General features: G+C 51.0%; 1 long non-coding RNA gene across 1 annotated transcript; it reads right to left on the bottom strand.

Annotated features, from left to right (window-relative positions):
• Positions 1–292: 292 nt before the first annotated feature.
• Positions 293–11210, bottom strand: LOC308555051. Its single transcript, XR_013998470.1, has 3 exons — positions 11047–11210; positions 589–675; positions 293–464 (listed from the first exon to the last, which is right to left on the bottom strand). It is a non-coding gene; the product is annotated as an uncharacterized lncRNA (long non-coding RNA).
• Positions 11211–11455: the final 245 nt, after the last annotated feature.

The raw sequence follows: 11455 nt of genomic DNA, 5'->3' as shown, positions 1-11455 counted from the left end.
CGGAGGCAGCCGCTGCCGTCTGTGACAGAAGCGTTTTGGGGGAGGTAAGAAGTGGGGTGAAAGGTGACCAACACTGAGGCGTGCAGTGGACATTTGGGGAGCATCAGGACATATTCGCCCCTGCCCCGTGACTCCAGGGCTGGGGCACGTGACCCAGAACCGCCCGTGTAGCCCAACCACATGCCCCTAACTACAGCCTTGGCTCAGAGCTTGGCAGGGGCTCAGCACCGTGAAACCCGCCCGTGTGAGGAACAGGAGCAGAGGACCCGTGTTTAATTGTCACATATTTAATTTCGGAAAGGTTGGTGCAGCATCGAGGGAGGAAAGCAAGAAGGTACAGTGCTCCTCAGCCAATGTGGTCAATGTGAAGCATGAGCCCCCCCGTCCTGCTGAAACCCCGTCTGTGGTCAGCATCCCGGCGCCTGCCTGCTCTCGCAGACTCTCCGTGTCCACTGCGCTTGAACCTGGAGGGCGGGAGGGTCAAGCCATGTTCCCATCACACAGGCAGAGACTCCAAAAACACGTGCAACCCAGAAAAAGCGAGGAGGAGGAGAGCTCTTGAGACATGACATGAGCACCTGAACCAACCTGGACCTGAAGCTGGGAAACATCCTGGACCTCAGGAACAAATGCCCTTACCAGTGCTGTGCCAGTCTGGGCTAGAGCTTCCGGCACCTGTACAGAAAGGTTTATAATCAGAGGAGAGAAACCAGCGGAGGGTGTGGGATCCCTGACTGCCCCTTTCCTCTGCAGCTGACACTGGCAGCAGGGATTGAACCCTGTCCTGCCCGCTCACAGGGCTGCCCTGCGGCCACCGTCACTCAGTCCGAGCTGTCACTCCTGCCCCGTGGAGGGGAGGCTGCGGAGCGGCTGGCTCTCGCCCCTCCGTGTGAGCACCCTGGGGGGCTCCTCCTCTCCCCCAGATGGAGACCTGAGCCCCGGATCCAGCACTCCCGGGGTCTCTTTGCTTGTTTCCACTCCCTTCCAGCAGGATGCTAAGATCATTCCTCCAAGAGAGGCACCGACTTTAGAGAGCCAGCAGTCTCTGTGCTAGACGGAGCCTCACGGAAATACCCTTGGGGCGCCCGAGCTTTTTGCCAAGAGCTCCTAATAACTCCTGCCCCACAGGGGGGCAGAGGCTTCTGGGGGCCCCATGGCAGCAGCTGTGCAGGTCAGGGGCTCTCAGGGACAGGGGCCAGCAGAGTGTTACAGCCTCAGGGGCGCTTCATGTGTCATTGGCCCTCCACCTGCCCCCCAGGACCCTGTTCAGGAGAGAGCTGGGAAGAGGCGAAAGGGCCGGGAACACACAGGTGCCCTGACGTGAGGGCCTCTGACCCGCCCGGTCGCCCAGCCCAACTGCCACTAGCCCGGAGCTCAGCAAGGGGATCAGATACCGGGCACGGGCTGGAGGTGGACGGTGGGCTATTCTGACATCTTGGATCAAACGCCCAGCATTTACCCAAAAGTAAGCCTAAAGTAAGAACTTCAAACTCAAACAGCTCCAGGACGAAGCGGGAGCCGCGAGCGGGTGAAGCAGGCTGGGGATGGGTCGCGGAGAGCTGGGGACGCGCGTCCGTCAGCGCGAGCAGCTGCTGCCAAGCCAGACTGGTTGGCATGAGGCAGTGCTGCCCGTGGCTCTGCAGAAGCCAGAAACCTGTGGCATTTGGCGAGTGGAATCACTTAAGTATTAAAAACTGGAGCTAGTTCTGTTCAATTTTTTCTTTTAAAACAACAAATGGACTTTTGGTTTCTGGTTGGACATGTAAGGAATTTAGAAATTGCCACTCAGCCTTAACAGCAATAAAAATCTGAACAAATTGGAAAAGCACAACTATTCTTGGGTCCTTCCGAGAAGGGAAAATTGTTCCCCCAAAGCTGGACAGACAGACAGAAACAGAGAATCACTACTTACCAGAGAAGAAACCTAGGAACCACCTCCAGGCGCCTCCGTGAGAGCCAGTGCCAGGCTGGGGGAACCTGGATGCAGCTGACACTCGGCCGGAGGCTCCCCATGGGCATATTTGAGATGAAAACTCCAGGGACCCGGCCTTGAAGTCCTACCTCCAGCAGACCCACTCGACCCAGTTCTCCTGAGAAAATCCCCTGACACTCTCCTTAGGGAGAGAGGGAAGAGTCCTTTTTGAAATACTGCAGTGTTCTCTGTTTCCTAACAAGGCCTGCCCTCAGGAGAAACGATTTTTCCAGTTTAATCCGCTGGGGTCTGTCAGAGCCTAACCTGCCGGGGGAGGGAAACTCGCTCCAGCCCCTCTGGCCTTCTTGTCCCACCTGAGGGGGAAAAACACTGAGAAGCACTGATGAGGGTCTCAGTCCAGGGCACAGGCTGCTGAAGACTGACTCAGCCACGGGCCTGGAGGCCTTCCCCTCCCTCCACACCCCGGCCACGCAGTGAAAGGCCCACGTCCTGCACTCCCTCCGCCCGGGACACCATGGCCCCCAACAAAAATCCCGAGGCTCACTAACAGGCAAGGACCACAGTCCAAAGAGACCGAATAACCTTGGAACCAGCCCTGGCAGGTCAGGATGCTGGAATGGTCGGGTCGGCAACGCCATGATTCGTACGCTGGGGCTTTCGTGGAAAAAGCAGACGATATATAAGAACAGAGGGGCCAGGTAAGCAGAGAGGGAGCAATCCCAAGGCAGAGCAAATACGGCAAAGGTCAAAACACTGCAAGAGGAAAGACGCCTTTTATGGTCTCATTAGGAGACTACGCAGTGAGGAAACAACTTCTGGGCTTGAGGCTACGACAATGGAAACTTCCAAAAATAAAAGCAGAAAAAGAAAAAGACTGAAAAGGACCATCCAAGGACTGTGGGCAGTGATGAAAGGTGTACACACCAGAAAGAGAGGAACCGGACAAAGGGCCAGAAGCAACATTTTAAGCAGTAATGACAGAATTTTCTCAAATTAATGTCAGACACCAAACCACAGATCCAGGAGGCTCAGATACCACCAAGCTGGGTAAATGCCAAAAATAAATAAAAACACCAAACAAAACACCTAAACCTGGACACATCCTATTCACACTTCAGGAAATTAAAGATAAAGAAAAGTCTTAAAATAACACAGGGGTAAAACTACTTTACCTCTGGGGGAGCAAGCATACAGTTACGTCTGACCTCTCCTAGGAAACCACGCAGGCACGAAGGGAGTGGAGTAAAATACAATGTTTAGAGGAAAAACCACCAACCTGGATTCAATACTCTGCAAAACTTGCTCAAAAGTGAACAAGAAATGAAAACGATCTCAGGCAGACAAGCGAAGAGCAGAAGAATTTGCTGCCCGCAGGCCTGCCTGGTAGGAAATGTCAGTTCTTCGGCGAGGAGCAGGACGGGTCAGAGGCAGATCTGTGCAAAGAAAGGGAGAGCTTCAGAGAAGGAACAAAGGACGGCAGAGGAAGCGCTTACTTTCTTTTCTTAATTGATCTAACAAATAACAGGGTGTTCAGAACAATAGTAGCAACAGCGCATTTGACTGCGTGTGCTTATGTGCGCGTGTGCTCGCGTGTGCCATGTAAACCGAAATGAACAACAGCGATAAGGCAAGGGGTGGGAGGGAGAAACTAGGGTGGCCGTGCACCATCCAGAAGGGGCGCAGTGCTATCCGAACATGCACTTGGTTTAGTTGTATGTTGCAAACTCCAGGGGAGCCACTTAAAAGAGGTTTTGAAAAAGCACAATTTACATGTTAAGGAAGAAAAAATGGAATTATATAAAATCTTCAATTAAAACTACAAAAGGCAGAAAAAGTAGACTACAAAAATAGGCACGAAGTGTAAAGTAACACATAGAAAACAGTAACAAGTATGGTAGATATTAATCCAACTCTATCAGTAATCAAGGTCAATGGCTTAAACACACCCTTTAAAAGATGGGGGTGATTGAAGTGTATCAAAAATACATTGATACACTGTCTGCAAGAAAACAATTTTAAATGTAAAGACACGTATAGATTTAAAGGAAAGTGATGGGAAAGGTACGCCATGCAAACACGAATCAAAGGAAATTGGGAGTAGTTATATCAGTGGAAGGGACTTTAGAGCCAGGGAAGTTATCGGGGCTAAAAAGGGGAATTATGTAATGATAAAGGGGCCAATGCTCCAAGAAGACACAACAATCCTTAAAGTGTTTGTGCCCAAAACCGTGTCAAAATATGTGAAGCAAACGCTGATAGAACGGCAAGGAGACAGAGAAGTATTTGCTATTATATCAGAGGCTTCAACATTACTCTATTGGAAATGGGCAGATTCAACAGGAAAAAATATCAGCAAGAACTTAGTTGAATTTAACAACACCATCAATCAAATGGAAGTAACTGACATCTATGGGCTACTTCACCGAAAAACAGCAGATCACACATCCTCCATAAGCTCACATGGAACCTTAACCAACATAAACCACATCCTGGGCCATAAACTACACCCTAACAAATTTAAAAGAATAGAAATCATACAATGTTTGCTTTCAGACCACCACAGAATTAAACTAGAAATCAATAACAGAAAGATATCTGGAAAATTCCCAATATTTGGAGATTAAACTACACTCTTCAAAGAAGATTAAAGAAGAATCTTCAAGAGAAATTTTAAAATGTTTTGAACTGAGTAAAAATAAAATGCAACATCAAAATTTGTGGGAGGCAGCAAAAACACTGCTTAGAGGAAATTTATAGTATTAAATATATTAGAAAAAGAAAATTTCTAAAATTAATCATCTAAGTTTCCACCACAGGATATTAGAAAAGGGAGAGCAAATTAAATCCCCAGTCAGAAGAAGAAAATAAATAACTAATCTTAGAGCAGAATTCAATGAAATTGAAAATCTATAGATAATATTGATAAAATCATAAGCTGGTTCTTTGAAAAGATAAATAAAAGTGATATGCCTTTAGTCAGGCTAACTAAGCAAAAAAGAAAAAAAAAACACAAGTTACTGACATCAGATATGAAAAAGGGGACATCACTAGAGATCCACGGACATTAAGAGGGTAATAAAGAAATATTATAAACAACTCTATGCCCACACGTTTCATAGCCTGGATGAAATGGACTGGCTTCTTGAAAGACACAATCTACCAAAAATAACACAAGAAGAGATACATAATCTGAATAGGCTTATATTTATTTTTAAAATTGAATCAATAATTAATAATCTTCCAAAGAAAAAGCACCAGGCCCTAATAAGTTTACTGGTGAATTATTCCAAACTTTTAAGGAAGAAAATATCTAGAATTTTCTAGAAACCAATTATCTACAATCTCTTTCAGGAGACAGAAGACAAGGGAATGCTTTCTGACTTATTCCATGAGGCAAGCATTACCCTAATGCCCAAATAAGATAAAGACATTACAAAAAATAAAACAATAGACCAATATCTCTCATGAACATACATGCAAAAATCTTCAACAAAATATTAGCAAATCAGATCCAACAATGTATAAAAAGAAATATACACCATGACCAAGTATGGTGTCCCTGATACTTGTCCCAGGTATGCAAGGCTAGTTCAATATTCAAAAACCAGGTCCTGTAATCCACAAACTCACAAGCTAAAGAATAAAAGTGTCACAGTCACTTCCATAGTTGCAGAAGAAGCATTTGGCAAAATTTAATAGCATGATAAAAACTCTCACCAAATTAGGAATAGAGGGGAACTTCCTCAACTTGATGAAAAACATATACAAAAGAACGTAATGGTGGCAAATTAGAAGCTTTTCTAATAAGATCAGGAACAAGGCCAGGATGTCCTTTCTCAGCACTGCTTTTCAACACTGTACCAGAAGTCCTAGCAAAAGCAGCAAGACAAGGAACGGAAATAAAAGGTACACGGATTGGGGGAAAATGAAATTATTTTTGTTCACAGATGACATGATCCTCTAGGTAGGAAATCTTAAAGAACCGACGAAACAACTCCTGGAACGACTAGGAGATTACAGCAAAGTTTCAGGACACAAGGTTAATGTATAAAATTCAGAACCTTCCCTGTACGCAAGCAATGAGCAAAAGGAATTTGAAATTAAAGACCCATTACTACCTGGCCAGGGTGCCTCGGCGGCGAGAGTCAGCGCACCAGAGGGTCTCGGGCACAGCTCCTGCCGAGGGCACGCTCCTGGGCCGAGGTCCTGATCCCTGCCCCTGGCTGGGCGTGTGGGAGGCAGCCAGTCAATGTGCCCCCTCACATTGACGTTTCTCTCCCTCCCTCCCCCCTCCACTCTCTATAAATCAATGAAAAAAATATCCTCACTCCTTGGGGGAGGACTAAAGTAAAACAGCACATTACCATTTGCATTAATACACCCAAAATGAAGTATTTAGCTATACTTCTAACAAAATATGTGCCCTGTCTCCATGGGGAAGACTCTGATGAAAGATATAAAGAATAGCTACATAAACTTCATGGACAGAAGGCTCGGGATGTCAAGATGTCCGTCTTTCCAGCTTGATCTGTGTCTTCAATGCAACCCCATAAGGGGGAAAAAGGCAAATTATTTTTTTGTATATTGAAAAACTAATTTTAAAACTGATTTGAAGAGGTAAAGACACAGAACAGCCAGCATAATACTGAAGGAGCAGAACAAAGCCGGGGGACTGACACTGTCTGACTTCAGCTCGTACTGAGGAGCTACAGTAATCAAGGCGGTGTGGTGTCGAAGGAAGAACAGGCAGAGATCAACGGAACTGAATGGAAAGCCCAGAAACAGAGCCACATAAATGCAGTCAGCTGATCTCGGACCAAGAGGGAAAGGCAATTCAGTGGAGAAAGAACAGTCTGATCGAAAACCGTGGCTGGAGCGTCCACACGCAACGAAATGAATCTAGACACAGGCCTTACACCCTTCACAAAAATTAACTCAAAACAGGTCGCGGACACAGTGAGAAATACAGAGCGACAGAACCCCGCGAGACAGCACAGGAGAAAGCCTAACTGACCTTGGTCATGGTGATGAATTTTTAGATAAAACACCAAAGGCACAATCTTGAAAGAAATAATTGATAAGCTGAACTTTATTAAGCTTCCAGCACCAACACTTGTCATGTCTCATGACTGCCTTGATCTGGCAAAACTAAATCTTCTGCTCTGTGATGTGAAAGATAATTTCAGAAGAGCGAGAAAAGCCACGGACTGGGAGAAAAAAAATGCAAAATATCTGATAAAAGACTACGATCCAAAATATACAAAGACCTCCTAAAACTTGAAGGTAAGAGATCAAACAACCCAATGGAAAAATAGTCCAAGGTAGCAGCCAGCTCACCAAAGAAGACGTACAGATGGAAATAAGCAGATAAAAACTCTCCACATTGTACGTCATCGGGGAACTGCCAATTGAAGCAGAGCTGAGACACGGCGACCAGCTAGCATGGCCCAGGCCCGAACCCTGGCGGCGCTGGACGCTGGCGTGGACGTGCAGCAGGGGCACCCTCGTTCCCGCCTGGGCGCAGAGCGGCGCAGCCACTGGGGGGTCGGCGAGGCAGTTTCTCAGCTAAACCAACCCTACTCTCCCTGAGATCCAGCAATCGTGCTCCTCGGAAATTACCCAAAGCAGTAGAAAACTTATGTGCACACAAACCCTGACCATAGATGTTTGTAGCAGCTTTTGTAGTTGCTAAAACTTGGGGGAAAACAAGACGTCCTTCAACGAGTGGCTGGATAAGTAAACAGGGCACATCCAGAGCCCGAACACTCACCAGCACTAAAAGGAGATGAGCTCTCGTGCCCTGAAAAGACGTGGCGGGGACTTGGGCACACGTCACTAAGAAGCCAATCCGACAGGCTCCACACTCTATTATTCCAACTGTGCGGCTTCTGGAAAAAGGCAACGCTATGGAGACGGCGGGAGATCAGCGGTGCCAGGGGCCAGGCACAGGGACGACTGGAGGGCCGAGCGGAGGGTTCAGGGCCGTGGAGCCGCCGAGTGGGGCTACAGGGCGGGCACAATTCACCGTACGTTTGTGCAAACCCACAGGATGTGCAGCACCAAGGGGAGCCTGAGGGGAGCCACGGCCCCAGGAGACGGCCACGGCCAGTGCGGCTCCCCCGTCGCCACGAGGGCACCGCCGGGTGCAGGATGCGGCGGTGAGAGTGGAGCAGCCTGCGTGTGGAGACAGAGGCTGCGTGAACACTCTGCTTTCTGCTCAGTTTTGCTATAAACCTAAAGTTGCTCTTATTAATTTAAAAACTGAAACAATATTCCACCCATTTTGGTCTACTGAGTGCCAGGTGCAGGGGGACAAGACCAAAATTTCACTGTGGCGCGATTACGGGGAAACTGGCTCAACTGTCTGCCCATCACCAGTTCGTTTATTGACTCACTGTCTCAGCCAACAGCGATGCTACTGAGCGTCTCCTCAGCGTGGGACACAGTGCGATTACAGAACTAATATCTGTGAGTGCCCGAGCATCCCAAACGCTGTTCCAGGATCCGGTGTGCAATAGTAAAATTAAATAAAAAATCATTGCCATTCACCATCTGGTGAAAAGACAGCGAACAAACAAATACACAAGTTTTATAACATGAAGCGGTTGGTAGGGTGCAGTAAGAGACACAGTTTCCAAGAGTTGGCAGGGCTGGCTCTAGAGGACAAGGAAGGTGAGAGAAGCCGTGAGGGTGGCCGTGGGGAGCACAGGCCGGGAGCAGAGCCTGCGCTCCGGGCGAGGGCTCTGGCCAGCAGAGGGGCGCCTGGCCTGGCTCTGCTTTTAATGTCATAGGTAGTCCCCTCGGTCCACAAACTCGCAAAGAGGAGCACCGCCCCTGCCCCCGTACGGCCTCCTGACTGACTCTTGCCTCGCAGGAGAGAAATCCGGGTCTTCATGCATCTCCTCGCAGGGCTGTGCGAAGACCGAAGCGAGGCCCGCCTCTGCGTGGCAGAGCGGCAGCGCCAGTGCTCTGCCCTGGTCTGACCTGCAAGAGGGGCCCTGGCAGGACTGAGGCGTTGCTAAGATCCCTGCCTAGGAGCCTATCTTCCTATGCAGGGTTTGCAAATGACACCCGTTCAGGCAACTTCCGATGCACAGACAAACCCACAAGTTCAATGGCTTACGGAAATCGGGGAGATTTCGCCCGTGTGACGATTCGTGCAGGTGGTGCTGGCTGGTGGGATGCAGGGACCCACACGTCTTGCTTGTTGACCCTCTACAGCCCCCTAGAGAACCACAGTCTCCAGAGCAAAGGGGGAGAGAGGGGAAGGCACGGCCCCTTCCAGCCCCTGGCCTGGGATTCTCACAGCGCTTCTGTTTCCACCCTGTTAGGGACAACTAGCCAAATGACCCCACGGGGCCACGAGAGAGGCAAGGAGAGGCTGGGCCACACAGAGGAGATCTGCAGGCAAGGGGGTCGACATGGCCACCGTGCTCTGTGAGCCACGGGCAGGCCGAGCGTGTGAGTCACCTTAGGGTCCTCACGCTGCGCAGGGCGTGGGGGTGAGCTCCAGGTGCGCCTGAGGAAAGGCTGCCGGGCAGGATTCCCCTGCCGCCGGCTTGCTGAGTCCCGAGGCCTCTGTGGGCCCCGCCTCTCACGCGACCGCGACCTACGAAGCACTCAGCACGGCCTGGGACGCAGGGACCCTCAGCGAGAGGCATTCGATGTTTTCCCCACACATGACAGGTCCCGGGAGCCTGGCTCTCCTGTCCTATCCAGGGCCTGTATCCGCGAGGCCGGGCCTGGGACAGGCGCTGCGCTGGATCACGAGGTTCCCGCCTCCTTCACCTCCGTGTGTCTTATTAACGCCCCGGCGTGAGCAGAAAAGCAGAGCAGGCTCGTGTGAGGGGCGGGGTTCCTGGAAGGTAGGTCAGGCGTGAATGGGGCGTCAGCAAAGTTTTAGGGAAGGGAGGGAGGGAGGGAAGAAGAGAGAGGGGCGAGGTCGGAGGGAAGGGTGAGAAAGAGGCAGGGAGGGGCAGCTGGAAAGGGGGAGAGCCGGGCCAACGCCTCCCTAGGATCTCCCGGCGTATCTGGCTGGGCCAGGCATCACCGCGACGCCGGCCTGGTCTCCAGAGCCGGGCCGCAAGCCGCCGCCCAGCCTGGAGGCCGCTCCAAGCCCCCAGCACCACCGCTTAATAAAGGAGCCATAATTTCATTGTCAAGACCATGTGCCAACCCATCAAAATCAATTAATTCCTTAATCACGCTGTAAATGGAGCAGGACGTGCCGCATCCGTGTGGGAGCAATGAATATTACTGTACTTAACTGCCAAACGCTTCTGATACCAGGCAGCATCCTCGAGGTCACACAATAAAATCCGAGGTTTAATTGGTGGGTAACAAGGCCCCAGGCAATTGTGCCTTATTGATGCTGACAACAGGCTCTGTGTGCGCGGCTCCCACCGCCGGGACCGACCGAGGGTGTGCGGCCCACTGCAGGAGAGTTAGGGCCTCTTTCACTGCTGGGTCTTCTCAAACACATGCTGTGAATCGCCATCGCGCCCGAGGGACGGGTGTTTTGAAGAGGCAGAGGGGCTTGTGGGGACAGGAGGGCAAGCGCGGGAGAAAGGCGAGCGGGTCGGCTGCAGCTGCGCCGGAGGCTGTGTGTCGCGCGGGGCACAGGGCTCCCGGCTGCGGGAGGCGTGGCGCCCGGACTCTAGCCCGAGCCCTGCGCCGGGCCTGTGCCTGGCTTAGGGCTATATGCCCTGAGCAGGGTGGGCTTTCTCCAGTCCAGCCCCCCAGGGGCCAGTGGCACCCGCTCTTTGAAACTCAGATTCTCCTCTTGAGAGGACGGGTTAGACGAGCTGTGCCCTGAGTGTGACGCCGCTCAGCCCGTTTCGCTCATTCAGCCATCAGAAGGTACTTTATGCTCGGTGTCAGGAAGTGTTGGTCTAGCTCTTAGGTACGGGGACGGCCTCCCGGTTCCGGAGGACAGACAGTCCTCGGCAAACAGTCAGCCCCGCAGCCTACAGGCGGGAGTGGCGGGCCCCCGGGTCTCATACAGGAATCCGAGGCCTGTCCTTCCCTCCTGCCCACTCCTGCAGCCTGCACGGCCAGGGCAAGGGGAGGAATCAACCCCGCGTTCCTCACCTCGCCCGGCCTTTCTTACCCACCTGTCACCACTGCCAGGTCGGGATCTCCTTAAAGTCGTCACGGTGCCTTATTCAGCTCTGGCACCTCACAGTCCAGCCTGGCGTCTGCCACACGGTCCGGGCGAGTCGTGCCTCGTGCACTTTCTATGTACTGAAAATGCAAGAAGCACTGATCACAAGTTAGCCCCTTCAGTCCCCTTTCTGCTCTGCAGGGGTCATTTTAACTGACTCAACACTCTCACTAACCTCCGGGGGCAGCACACTTTTCCGTAAAGGGCAAGCAGTAGCAGCTGGACTTTGTGGCCTTCCAGTCTCCGTCACAGCTCCTCAGCTCCGCCGCGACAGCCCCAAGACAGCACACAAGCCAACGAACAGGGCTGGAATTTACAGGCGCCAACATGTGAATCTCACAGAATTCTCACGTCACAAA

This window comes from Miniopterus schreibersii, assembly GCF_964146895.1.
Source record: "Miniopterus schreibersii genome assembly, chromosome: 3".
Lineage (NCBI taxonomy): Eukaryota > Metazoa > Chordata > Mammalia > Chiroptera > Miniopteridae > Miniopterus > Miniopterus schreibersii.
The sequence above is the reverse complement of the archived record's forward strand: the minus strand, read 5'-3'. Positions and strand labels throughout refer to the sequence as shown.